The sequence below is a fragment of the Schistocerca piceifrons genome, chromosome 5 (genome assembly GCF_021461385.2).
Source record: "Schistocerca piceifrons isolate TAMUIC-IGC-003096 chromosome 5, iqSchPice1.1, whole genome shotgun sequence".
NCBI classification, from domain to species: Eukaryota; Metazoa; Arthropoda; class Insecta; order Orthoptera; family Acrididae; genus Schistocerca; species Schistocerca piceifrons.
The window spans coordinates 278,116,391-278,128,954 of record NC_060142.1 but is presented as its reverse complement, the minus strand read 5'-3'; the positions used below and the strand labels follow the sequence as shown (position 1 = coordinate 278,128,954).

Sequence of the window (12,564 nt, the reverse complement as noted above, 5' to 3'; positions counted from 1 at the left end):
ATGATGACGATGAACGAATAATTGGATGCCGTGGGGAGGAAAGCAGAAAATCATTCCAACCGCAGCCAACTAACAATGCAACACATTTATTTTCTGAAATCAGGTTGCTTTTTTTTCAGAATTCCAATACATCGTGTTATTCCCCTCTCGTTTGGCTACAAAACTCCACTTATCAACATAATCTTCGTTCAGTACGACTTTTTTACTCCAGCTTACTGATAGGGTCTGTATGCCTGCATGGCACCACTCCAACGTCTAGCTGCGTCAATAACCTCCCTGTCACCCACTTACTGCTTCCTGTGGTGTGCAGCCTTCATGGAAGTCGGAAGTTGTTGTATCTGGACTGTGGGGTGGATGAGGAAGACAGTCCAATGCAGTTTTGTGAGCTCCTCTCAGGAGCGCACACGTGTGAGTCCCTGCATTATTATGGAAGAGGAGAAGTTAGTTTGCATTTTTGTGGCCACAAACATGCTGAAGTCGTTTGTTCAATTTCCTCAGAGTAGCACAATGCACTTCAGAGTTGATCGTTGCACCATGAAGGAGGACATCAAACAGAATAACCCCTTGAGGGTCCCAGAAGACCGTCGCCAGGACTTTGCCAGCGGAGGTTGCGACTTTGAACTTTTCTTTTAGATGAGGGTGTGGCAGCCCTCGATGGATTGCCATTTTGTTTACGGTTCGAAATGGTGAAAACATGTTTGATCGTCTGTGATGAGGTCGATAAAAACTGTCATGTTCAGGCTCATGACGTGGAAGCAGTTCCACGCAGATGGTCCTTCATTGCTCCTTATGGTTTTCTGTTAAGTGACATCAGTGGGCCCACACCTTTGAGTACCCCAACAGGTGGATGAGTGTGTCAGAACTACCGACAGAGATGTCCACTTGTGCAGCAAAGTGTTTGTGATCTGTGTGAGAGTGTCAGCATGTTCCAACATTGCAGGAGTCACAGCTGTGTGTAGCTGGCTGGCACATGGGAGACAAGACAGGTTTGTGAGACCTTGCTGTGATGGTGATGCCTCGCCCAATGACTCACGATGCTTTTGCTCAGTGCCAGGTCTCCATAGCCAGTCTCCAAGCGTCTGTAAATATCTATTGAATATCTGTGATGCTCTGATTTTCCACCAGACACAACTCAATGATAGCTCTCTGCTTGGAACACGCCTCTGTTACATAAGTCACTTTGAAACTACCGCATAGCGCTGCCTTCTATTGGAACTTCATGAAACTATAGGGGTTGAAGTGAGAATTCTCCACGATGACCCAGAACGAATTCCACATTTTTTCCAATTTAAATTGGCCGAGAAAAAAAGTGTTACGTTGCTTACCGAACGTCTCTCATACATACACATGTAGGAAAACGCTCCTGCTACCGAAATAACCATTGTCAACCCATCCGAGTCCTTTTTACTCGGATTTAACCGAACATTCCTTCATGACAGCCCTGGTCAATGGCCAGTCTCACTGTCTCAAGCTCTGAGAACTTCACCTGGGTTTCATATCTTTACTTCACCAAAAAAGCATTCCTTCTACCGAGGCGATTGAAATTAGGTCGGCGGATAACTTAATTCACAGAGACAATGTGTTTCCTCGTAGCAGGACGTGGAATCCTGTATTGCCTCGCATCAAAATTGAACGTTCCTCGGTGCGACCCTGAGTGCGATATATCGTGGCCGCCAGTGTTCTACTACGGGCGGCGCCACCTCCCGGTCTTGGAGATAGCAACCGTGATGGGCGGCGCATGCGCAGTGTACTGAACGGTGGTCTACATAGTACGTCGATTTGTAGCCTGGCGTCAGTGAGACTCATCAGCGAAGCAGCATTTTCGTGAAGATAGTGACCAGCTGGATCGCCGAAATATCGAGTCAAGTTGATTTTAGGATTCAGCAGCAAACCCGAAGAGACTTTCATGACTTATTACGCCTACGATGTCACATTCCTTCTACCGTCTCTCACATTGCAATTTTGTGGAATGCAGGCCACCATCCTATAACCTGTGCAGTTACAGCGCACCGTGACTTCCCTGTTCTCTACTTGCTTGGGCCTACTTTCGGCGCCGAACAAGTCTATGGCACTTACTGGCAGATTAAAACTGTGCACCGGACCGAGACTCGAACTCGGGACCTTTGCCTTTCGCGGGCAAGTGCTCTACCGACTGAGCTACCCAAGCACGAAGGAAGTTTCATATCAGCGCACACTCCGCTGCAGAGTGAAAATCTCATTCTAGAAACATCCCCTAGGCTGTGGCTAAGCCATGTCTCCGCAATATCCTTTCTTTCAGGAGTACTAGTTCTGCAAGGTTCGCAGGAGAGCTTCTGTAAAGTTTGGAAGGTAGGAGACTAGGTACTGGTAGAAGTAAAACTGTGAGGACGGGGTGTGAGTCGTGCTTGGGTAGCTCAGATGGTAGAGCACTTGCTCGCGAAAGGCAAAGGTCCCGAGTTCGAGTGTCGGTCCGGCACGCAGTTTTAATCTGCCAAGAAGTTTCATATCAGCGCACACTTCGCTGCAGAGTGAAAATCTCATTCAAGTTTATGACACACTAGTCCTTCTAAGATAACTTCCCTGTCATGAGCCAGCTAAAGAAAACTCTGAATGCTGCAGAAAATAATATGTCTCCCCCCCCCCACACACACACACACCTTCATTAAGGAATCGACAATGATGCTTGGGATGTGCATATTACACTATAAAGTAGGTTACATGACAGCCTGGGCATGAACTGTCACGTAACAAACTGTTGGAGATGATTTCCGGCAAAATCCTGCGGTGAAGGCGTCCCAGTCGTCTAGTGCAGAAGAGGACACGACCTGTGAGGTCTGGAACATGACAAGGAAATAGAATTCAGAAAGCAGACGTAATTAGTTTGATACTTAACTTTAATCCCTTAATGATGAACGTCGCTCTTGACGGTACATGATTTACAATATTATCTGTTCAGAATACATTCTTGAAGTAATTATAGTAACTGAATATGGCGCCTTGCTAGGTCGTAGCAAATGACGTAGCTGAAGGCTATGCTGAATTGTCGTCTCTGTAAATGAGAGCGTATGTAGACAGTGAACCATCGCTAGCAAAGTCGGCTGTACAACTGGGGCGAGTGCTAGGGAGTCTCTCTAGACTAGACCTGCCGTGTGGCGGCGCTCGGTCTGCAATCATTGATAGTGGCGACACGCGGGTCCGACGTATACTAACGGACCGCGGCCGAGTTAAAGGCTACCACCTAGCAAGTGTGGTGTCTGGCGGTGACATCACAGCTATCATTTAGAATTTCACGTAAGCTCATGACTCTCTTCGCTAAGCTGTCTTGCTATTTCATTATGGAACATTCCACTATACACTGAAATCCACAGGAAATTTGTTAATATTCACATAAGTTGGCCAAGTTTACCTCTTTTACGGAACCGGTTGATGAATTTCAGATTTGCTCTTATGATTTGTACGTTTTCTCTTAGAAGGACCTGATTCTATCCATCATTTTTGTTGTTTTCCTTTCTTAGCATTTTCTTTGATTTCCGTTTCTCTTGAATTGTCAACACCTCTTTGTATGAGTGAAAATAGTGTAGTGTTGCTTTTCGTAGTTTGTGTTTTTAAGTCTGTTATTATATTTCCAACGATATGATTAAAACAAAAATAAAAGTATAACAGTGTTGCTCATACGATGCATTCAGCCAGTGTGGGCCATGATATCTCAGCGAACAGTAGTTGATTAAATACGTTACAAAAAAGGTATGAAATGTAATCTGTTAAACACTCTACCTACGGATGCAGCAACATGTCAAAACTATTCCTAATATGCAAATACACCACTGGCCATTAAAATTGTTACACCACGAAGATGTCGTGTTACAGACGCGAAATTTAACCGACAGGAAGAAGATGCTGTGATATGCAAATGATTAGCTTTTCAGAGAATTCACTCAAGGATGGCGCCGGTGGTGACACCTACAACGTGCTGACATGACAAAGGTTTCCAACCGATTCCTCATACACAAACAGCAGTTGACCGGCGTAGCCTGGTGAAACGTTGTTCGTCTAGAAGGGAAGCCAGAGTTGTGATGCCTCGTGTAAGGAGGAGAAATGCGTACCATCACGTTTCCGACTTTCATAAATGTCGGATTGTAGCCTATCGCGATTGCGGTTTATCGTATCGCGAATTTCTGCTCGCGTTGGTCGAGATCCAATGACTGTTAGCAGAATATGGAATCGGTGGGTGCAGGAGGATAATACGGAATGGCGTGCTGGAACCCCACGGCCTCGTATCACTAGCAGTCGAGATGACAGGCATCTTATCCGCATGGCTGTAACGGATCGTGCAGCGATGTCTCGATCCCTGAGTCAACATGGGGACATTTGCAAGACAACAACCATCTGCACGAAAGGCTCGACGACGCATGGACTATCAGCTCGAAGACCATGACTGCGGTTACCCTTGACGCTGCATCACAGACAGGAGCGCCTGCGATGGTGTAGTCAACGACGAACCTGGGTGCACGAATGGCAAAACGTCATTTTTTCGGATGAATCCACATTCTGTTTACAGCATCATGATGGTCGCATCCGTGTTTGGCGACATAGCGGTGAACGCACATTGGAAGCGCGTATTCGTCATCACCCGGCGTGATGGTATGGGGTGCCATTGGTTACACGTCTCGGTCACCTCTTGTTCGCATTGACGGTACTTTGAACAGTGGACGTTACATTTCAGATGTGTTACGACCCGTGGCTCTACCCTTCATTCGATCTCTGCGAAACCCTACATTTGAGCAGGATAATGCACGACCGCATGTTGCAGGTCCTGTACGGGCCTTTCTGGATACAGAAAATGTTCGACTGCTGCCCTGGCCAGCACAATCTCCAGATCTCTCACCAATTGAAAACGTCTGGTCAATGGTGGCCGAGCAACTGGTTCGTCACAATACGCCAGTTACTACTCTTGCTGAACTGTGGTATCATGTTGAAACTGCATGGGCAGCTGTACCTGTACACACCATGCAAGCTCTGTTTGATTCCATGCCCAAGCGTATCAGAGGTGGTCGTTCTGGGTACTGATTTCTCAGGATCTATGCACCCAAATTGCGTGAAAATGTAATCACATGTCAGTTCTAGTATAATATATTTGTCCAATGAATACCCGTTTATCATCTGCATTTCATCTTGGTGTAACAATTTTAATGGCCAGTAGTGTATTTAATAATAAATTGCACAGTTGCTCTTCCTTCGTAAAATGCACAATCGAAAAATTACAAAAAATGGCGACAAAACATGTCATTTCTGTGCAATAACCCAATGGCAGCTGACGGCTTCTTCATCCTGTCGGCTGAAGGACGCAGTATCCTTCAGAGATATACTGGTTTTGAAACTAGCAAGATACAAAGATGCATCATACTCCCTGTCACATCAGATTCTTGCACCCTCTCCTACTTCTTGAATGTTTAACATCCGCCAGGTCAGAATTATTATTAGTCGGTTTGATTTGTGTGAGAATTAAAGGCCTGCTCTGTCTGATGGTGTCACATTGGGTGTCCCACAATCCTGTCGCTACCTGGGCTTCCTGAATCTACATATTACTTTCATTTACTGCACCAAGTTCCCGTTTTACTTGTATCTCTCGCCATGATTTACAGTTTGTAATACCCACTGTTTTAGAATTTAAGAGTTCTTACATATTTTTATTATTTTCTGGCTAACTGTAATTTAACCAGTTCGCATCACTTAACAGTAAATTTAGCTATAGTGTCCTGTCATACGGATTCTACATGCAAAACTCCCCCGTCCCCTTACAAATGTATGTAAATGTCATGTGAACTGCTACTTTACTACATTTTGACCGTTATCGTTATATTAACGTTTAGTTTAGGCTGTTGGACTCAAAGTTATGTATTCTCCATCGAAATAGACGATAATCGGCATATAGAACAATAAGGATAGTATATCGTTTGTGTTAGGTCATACAAAATTGTAACTACAAGTTGTATCAATGCAAAATTACGACCGTCAGTTCAATTCGGACATACTTTTTAATAAGCAAAGAAACTGTAATAATTAAACCTAAAATGTAAGTGATTAATTAATTCTCTACATTATCTATTTTATGAGAAAGCTATTGAGGCATCAACTGTTTAATGAAAAAGCTATTGAACCAAATTTAAGCTGTGGTGTTGATTACGTATTTTACTTTGGGACACTAATTAACCAGAAAACACTCACACATATTAACGGTTATGAAAATATTCTGGGTAGATTTAGTAAAGTAATATCTAAAGTAAGCGACGAAGTAAATCTACTACCTTACTTTCGTTTCACAGAAATCCCATATTCACAATTACATGCAGATGAACATACACATACCAAATGAAATGATAAACATAATTTAATCATATGTCATGAGTATTTTTTTAAATATTACTGTCAGAATTGAGTTACTTTTAGATTGATTGTTATCTTTTCATAAAATTCAAAATCTGTTCAAAACTGCGCAACTATCTGACTGCTTAACTTAGCGAGGGTCAATCAGAAAAATTATTTTTCCAGATAATACGAGTGCAGATCTGTGACCATCTTTGTTAAGAATATGTGCATATTCTCATTATAATTATGACACTAAGGTTAGTTTTAGGTTTGGGGCCAGGAATCTATAACTGAGAGCATGACTTGCGTCAGGAAAAGATTGCATACACGCATAAAATAAATTATATTGATGAAAGAATATATAATAATCACTGGCCCATGTGATTTACAATACCAAAGAAAACAATACGTTACCTGGAGGCAACAATACGAACCACTGGGTCGAATATTATGTGGTTGAGGGAACCAGCATTTACATGACTCCTCTTCTAATTAACAAATCACACGGAGCACCGTTTCAACGTACTACGTGTTTGCCGACGGAGCAAACGATCATCTGCCACGGTAATTTCATGTAACAGTCTGGGTTTTAGCCTCGTTACTGATCCAACACGTATTCACTATCGTGGCTGACTACTGACTGGTGCTGTGGCACGCTCTCCTCGCGCGTTTCATCTTTTCCACTGGCTTTTGCCTCCTTAACACAAGAGGGACTTCTCTCCAGCCTTCCGTATCCTCTATTTCCTCTGTTTACAGTTGTAACTACGGACACTATAGGTGTTCCAGTGACAATATAGTGTTTTCCTTGTTTACATTGCATGTGTAAATATGGTTCACATTCAGTACACACTGTTCGCCACCGTAACTGGGTGGACAGTGCGCCAGCTTGTCAGGCCAGGTGGCGCGAGTTCGATTCCCGGCTGGATTGGAGATTTTCTCCGCTCAAGGATTGGGCGTTTGTGTCGTCTTCAAAATCATCATTTCGTCTTTCTCGACGCGCAAGTCGCCGAAGTGGCGTCACCTCAAACGACTTGTACCAGGCGATCATTTCGTTTCAGTACACACTGGGAAATAAAAGTCAATGGTAAAAACACATACACAAAAGGCAAGCAAAACATTATTTATACACAAAGCAAAATTATGACTGAGGTACAGTGTTACTGTTACAGAATTACTTAGTTAGTCACATGTTCTGAAGATAATTTCGACGAATTTTATCGAAATGATGTGGAACGAATCAGTTTGCAGGGTATGAACTCGTATATGCGACTATTGTTATCATTAATGAACATATAATTTTTTAGTCGGAATCATGTAACTACACTTAATAATTAGTTTTCTTACAGGAATGGGGAAAGAAATACAGTAGAAGAAGAATGGGTAGCTTTGAGGGATGAAATAGTGAGGGCAGCAGAGGATCAAGTAGGTAAAAAGACGAGGGCTAGTAGAAATCCTTGGGTAAGAGAAGAGATACTGAATTTAATTGATAAATGGAGAAAATACAAAAATGCAGTAAGTGAAGCAGGCAAAAAGGAATACAAACGTCTCAAAAATGAGATGGACAGGAAGTGCAAAACGGCTAAGCAGGGATGGCCAGAGGACAAATGTAAGGATGTAGAGGCTTATCTCACGAAGTGTAAGATAGATACTGCCAACAGGAAAATTAAAGAGACCTTTGGAGAAAAAAGAACCACTTGCATGAATATCAAGAGCTCAGATGGAAACCTAGTTCTAAGCAAAGAAGGGAAAGCAGAAAGGTGGGAGTATATAGAGGGTCTATACAGGGGCGATGTTCTTGAGGACAGTATTATGGAAATGGAAGAGGAGGTAGATGAAGATAAAATGGGAGATATGATACTGCATGAAGAGTTTGACAGAGCACTGAAAGACCTAAGTCGAAACAAGGCCCCGGGAGTAGACAACATTCCATTAGAACTACTGACGGCCTTGGGAGAGCCAGTCCTGACAAAACTCTACCATCTGGTGAGCAAGATGTCTGAGACAGGAGAAATTCCCTCAGACTTCAAGAAGAATATAAAAATTCCAATCCCAAAGAAAGCAGGTGTTGACAGATGTGAAAATTACCGAACTATCAGTTTAATAAGTCACAGCTGCAAAATACTAACGCGAATTCTTTACAGACGAATGGAAAAACTGGTGGAAGCCGACCTCGGGGAAGATCAGTTTGGATTCCGTAGAAATATTGGAACACGTGAGGCAATACTGAGCCTACGACTTCCCTTAGAAGAAAGATTAAGGAAAGGCAAACCTACGTTTCTAGCATTTGTAAACTTAGAGAAAGCTTTTGATAATGTTGACTGGAATACTCTCTTCCAAATTCTGAAGGTGGAAAGGGTAAAATACAGAGAGTGAAAGCCTATTTACAATTTGTACAGAAACCAGATGGCAATTATAAGAGTCGAGGAACATAAAAGGGAAGCACTGGTTGGGAAGCGAGTGAGACAAGGTTATAGCCTATCCCCGATGCTGTTCAATCTGTATATTGAGCAAGCAGTAAAGGAAACAAAAGAAAAGTTCGGAGTAGGCATTAAAATCCGTGGAGAAGAAATAAAAACTTTGAGGTTCGCCGATGACATTGTAATTCTGTCAGAGAGCAAAGGAGTTGGAAGAGCAGTTGCACGGAATGGACAGTGTCTTGAAAGGAGGGTATAAGATGAACATCAACAAAAGCAAAAAGAGGATAATGGAATGTAGTCGAATTAAGTCAGGTGATGCTGAAGTATAACTGATGGTGGTCGAAGTAGAGAGGGTATAAAATTTAGACTGGCAATGGCAAGGAAAGCGTTTCTGAAGGAGAGAAATTTGTTAACATCGAATATAGATTTAAGTGTCAGGAAGTCGTTTCTGAAAGTATTTGTATGGAATGTAGCCATGTATGGAAGTGAAACATGGACGATAAATAGTTTGGTCAAGAAGACAATAGAAGCTTTCGAAATGTGGTGCTACAGAAGAATGCTGAAGATTAGATGGGTAGATCACATAACTGATGTGGGGTATTGAATAGAATTGGGGAGAAGAGGAGTTTGTGGTACAACTTTGACTAGAAGAAGGGATCGGTTGGTAGGACATGTTCTGAGGCATCAAGGGATCACCAATTTAGTACTGGAGGGCAGCGTGGAGGGTAAAAATCGAAGAGGGAGACCAAGGTATGAATACACCAAGCAGATTCAGAAGGATGTATCCTGCAGTAGGTATTGGGAGATGAAGAAGCTTGCACAGGATAGAGTAGCATGGATAGCTGCATCAAACCAGTCTCAGGACTGAAGACCACAACAACAACAACAACAACAACAACAACAACAACAGGCTACCAGGTTTTAAATAAAATTTTGTCTGTAAAATAGGAGTTGTCCAGGAGAAACGATTTCGGGTTAGTTTTAAGACTTACCTGTCAGACATTTTATGTTTTGGAGAAATGATAAAAAATTATTGTTGCTGCATACTGAACTCCTTTCTCAGTGACCGACAGCTTTAATAATAGACAACGAAGGTAATTTCTCTCTCTAGTGCTGTAGGTATGGACATCACTATTCTTTTCCAATTGTAATTGATTATTTATGACGAATTTCATTAGCGAATATATTATTGTGATGGTGCAGTTAAAACAACTAACTCGTGAAAGAGGTACGTATTTGAGGACCTCGTGTGAAAACCACATATTATTCTTACTGTTCGCTTCCGTACAATGATCGATACTTTGTTTCTAAGTGATGTGTTACCCCAGAAAATTATTTCATAAGACGTTGCAGTGAAAATATGCAAAATATGTCACAGGCTGATTCATTTGTTTCGAAGACTAGCAATCATACAAAGAACAAAAGCAGCTGAACCTGGCTGTTTGAGAAGCACAATAATACGTTTCTTCCAGTTCAAGTTTTCTTCATTATGTACACACAGTTGTACATAACTGAATATAGCGTGTTTTCTCTAAATTAAGGAAGGTTCCATTTTCAGAAAAGCACGTAATAATTCTTTGAAAAACATAATTAACAATCTCTTCTGTTCCTTTCTCTCTAATTGGATTAATTACAAGATAAATATCATCCGCAAAATTAGCAAATTCTGATTGTTTAATGTTAAGTGAAAGGTCATTGACACATAAAAGGAACAGGAACAGAAGCAAAATTGAACCCTGTGTGATACCGTCTGTGATTTCTCCTAAAGATGGTTCAAATCGCTCCGAGCACTATGGGACTTAACATCTGAGGTCATCAGTCCCATAGACTTAGAACTACTTAAACCTAACTAACCTATGGACATCACACACATCCATGCCCGAGGAAGGATTCGAACCCGCGACCGTAGCAGCAGCGCAGTTCCGGACTGAAGCGCCTAGAACCGCGCGACCACAGCGGCCGGCTGTGATTTCTCCCCAGTAACTAAAATTTGCTACCTTTCCAACATTGTTTGAATTATTCTGCGCAACGTTTTGCATCCTGTTTGTTAAGTATGATTAAAACCAGTTGTATACAAACCCATCAATTCCATAAAACTTGAGTTTTTCTAAGAGAATACCATGATCTAAAAAAACACAAAAAATACGAACTGGAAATACTTTATTATTTAAGGCTTGTAATATTTGGTGCGTGAACATATAACTAGCATTCTTAGTCCAGCAACCTTTCAGGAATGCAGACTGTGATGTAGTAAGTAAGTTGTTTCTTCTTAATTATGAGATTACTTTTTCGAATATTTTGGATTTCGCTGAGAATAATTTAATTATTTCTTGTCACCTTTCTTGTAAAGAGATTTAACAATTTCATGTTTTAATCTGTCAGAGAAAATTCACTATGCCAATGAAGCACTACATATATTATTATGGACGTTGCTTATTAAGTCTGAACAACAATTCAGAATTATATTTAAAATTACATCGGAACCGTATGAGGTTTCATTTTTTTATAACTTTTGTGATTATATTAAATACAGTGAAGTGGTGCTACTTGTAGTTGCTTAAAGTTTGTGGAAAGGCATTTTTAACACATTCTTTTGCTTGTTTAACTGAACCATTTAATCCTATTTTTGCTGCTACATTTATGAAGTGATTATCAAAAAACTTGTGACTTGTGAATTATCATCATAATGTAATTTGCTTTAATTGCTGTGGTACCTTGAACGTGCTTCTCTCCCGTTTCACAATATCAAATACAGTTTTAATCTTATTATCTGCATTATTAATTTCTTCCAGGATATGTCTATTTCTGGACATTTTAACGACTTTCCTTAAAATATTACAGTATTTTCCGTGGAATGTAAGTAAATTCGGATATCAACTTATTCTGGCCTCTATGTAAATTTCCCTTCTCCTTTTACATGAAATTTTAATCCCTTTAGTTATCGATGGGTTACCTGTCTTCTTAATGAATTTTCTGTGTAACTTTTTAGGAAAGCCACTTTCAAATATTGATAGAAGTTTACTACGGAATATAGCATCCAATGATACCACACTCGAACCCCCAAGCCACCCCGTGCTTGCGTGTTGGGAGCAACATTCAAATCATCAATGGGACCCTCAATTTTTATTGCAGATTACTGTTCTACAACAAAATCTGCATACTTTTTGTCTGAAGCATTTTCTTAGTTTCATAGATGGCTCTGTAATCGGAGGAGTAGAACTGGGTACACAATCGTAGTTTATGACATGCTGCTCAATGCCTCTTGAATATTAATACACATGGGACCCCACCTCCGTGTTGCAAGGGTGGGACATGCCAGTATTTCCTAACTTCTAATTGGAAAACCCACTGACAATGTAGTATTGGCATACCGAACAGGGGACTACTCTACGCACCACTGTGGCCGTGTAGTGGACTACGAAGTATCATAAAACGTAGTACACTGCGACCGGAACTCACTATCGCGCAGACGTGGAACAGATAGCGGCTCTAAACAGGGTTTCCATTGAAGGATGTTGTGCTTGTATTGATCCCTCGATAATGTCCCACAAATGTTCGACGGGATTCATATTAGGTGATCTGGATGGCCAAATCATGTGTTCGAATTGTCCAGAATGTTCTTCAAACCAGTCGCGAACTACTGTGGCTCGGTGACTATTCCATAGTTGTTCAGGAACATTAAGTCCATGAATGGTTGCAAATGGTCTTCACCTAGGAAAACATAACCATTTCCAATCAATAATCGGTTCAGTTGGTTCAGGGGATCCAGTCGATTCCATCCAATCACAGCCCACACCATTCT

At 41.4% G+C, this 12,564-nt stretch overlaps 1 protein-coding gene and 1 non-coding gene across 2 annotated transcripts in view; one reads left to right on the top strand and one right to left on the bottom strand.

The window, feature by feature from the left end:
• LOC124798941 (short stature homeobox protein 2-like) overlaps nucleotides 1–12,564 on the top strand; it is a 183,661-nt gene that overhangs the window by 60,342 nt on the left and 110,755 nt on the right. The window lies entirely within an intron of this gene.
• Trnas-cga lies at nucleotides 2,093–2,167 on the bottom strand. The gene has a single exon. It is a non-coding gene; the product is annotated as a tRNA-Ser (tRNA).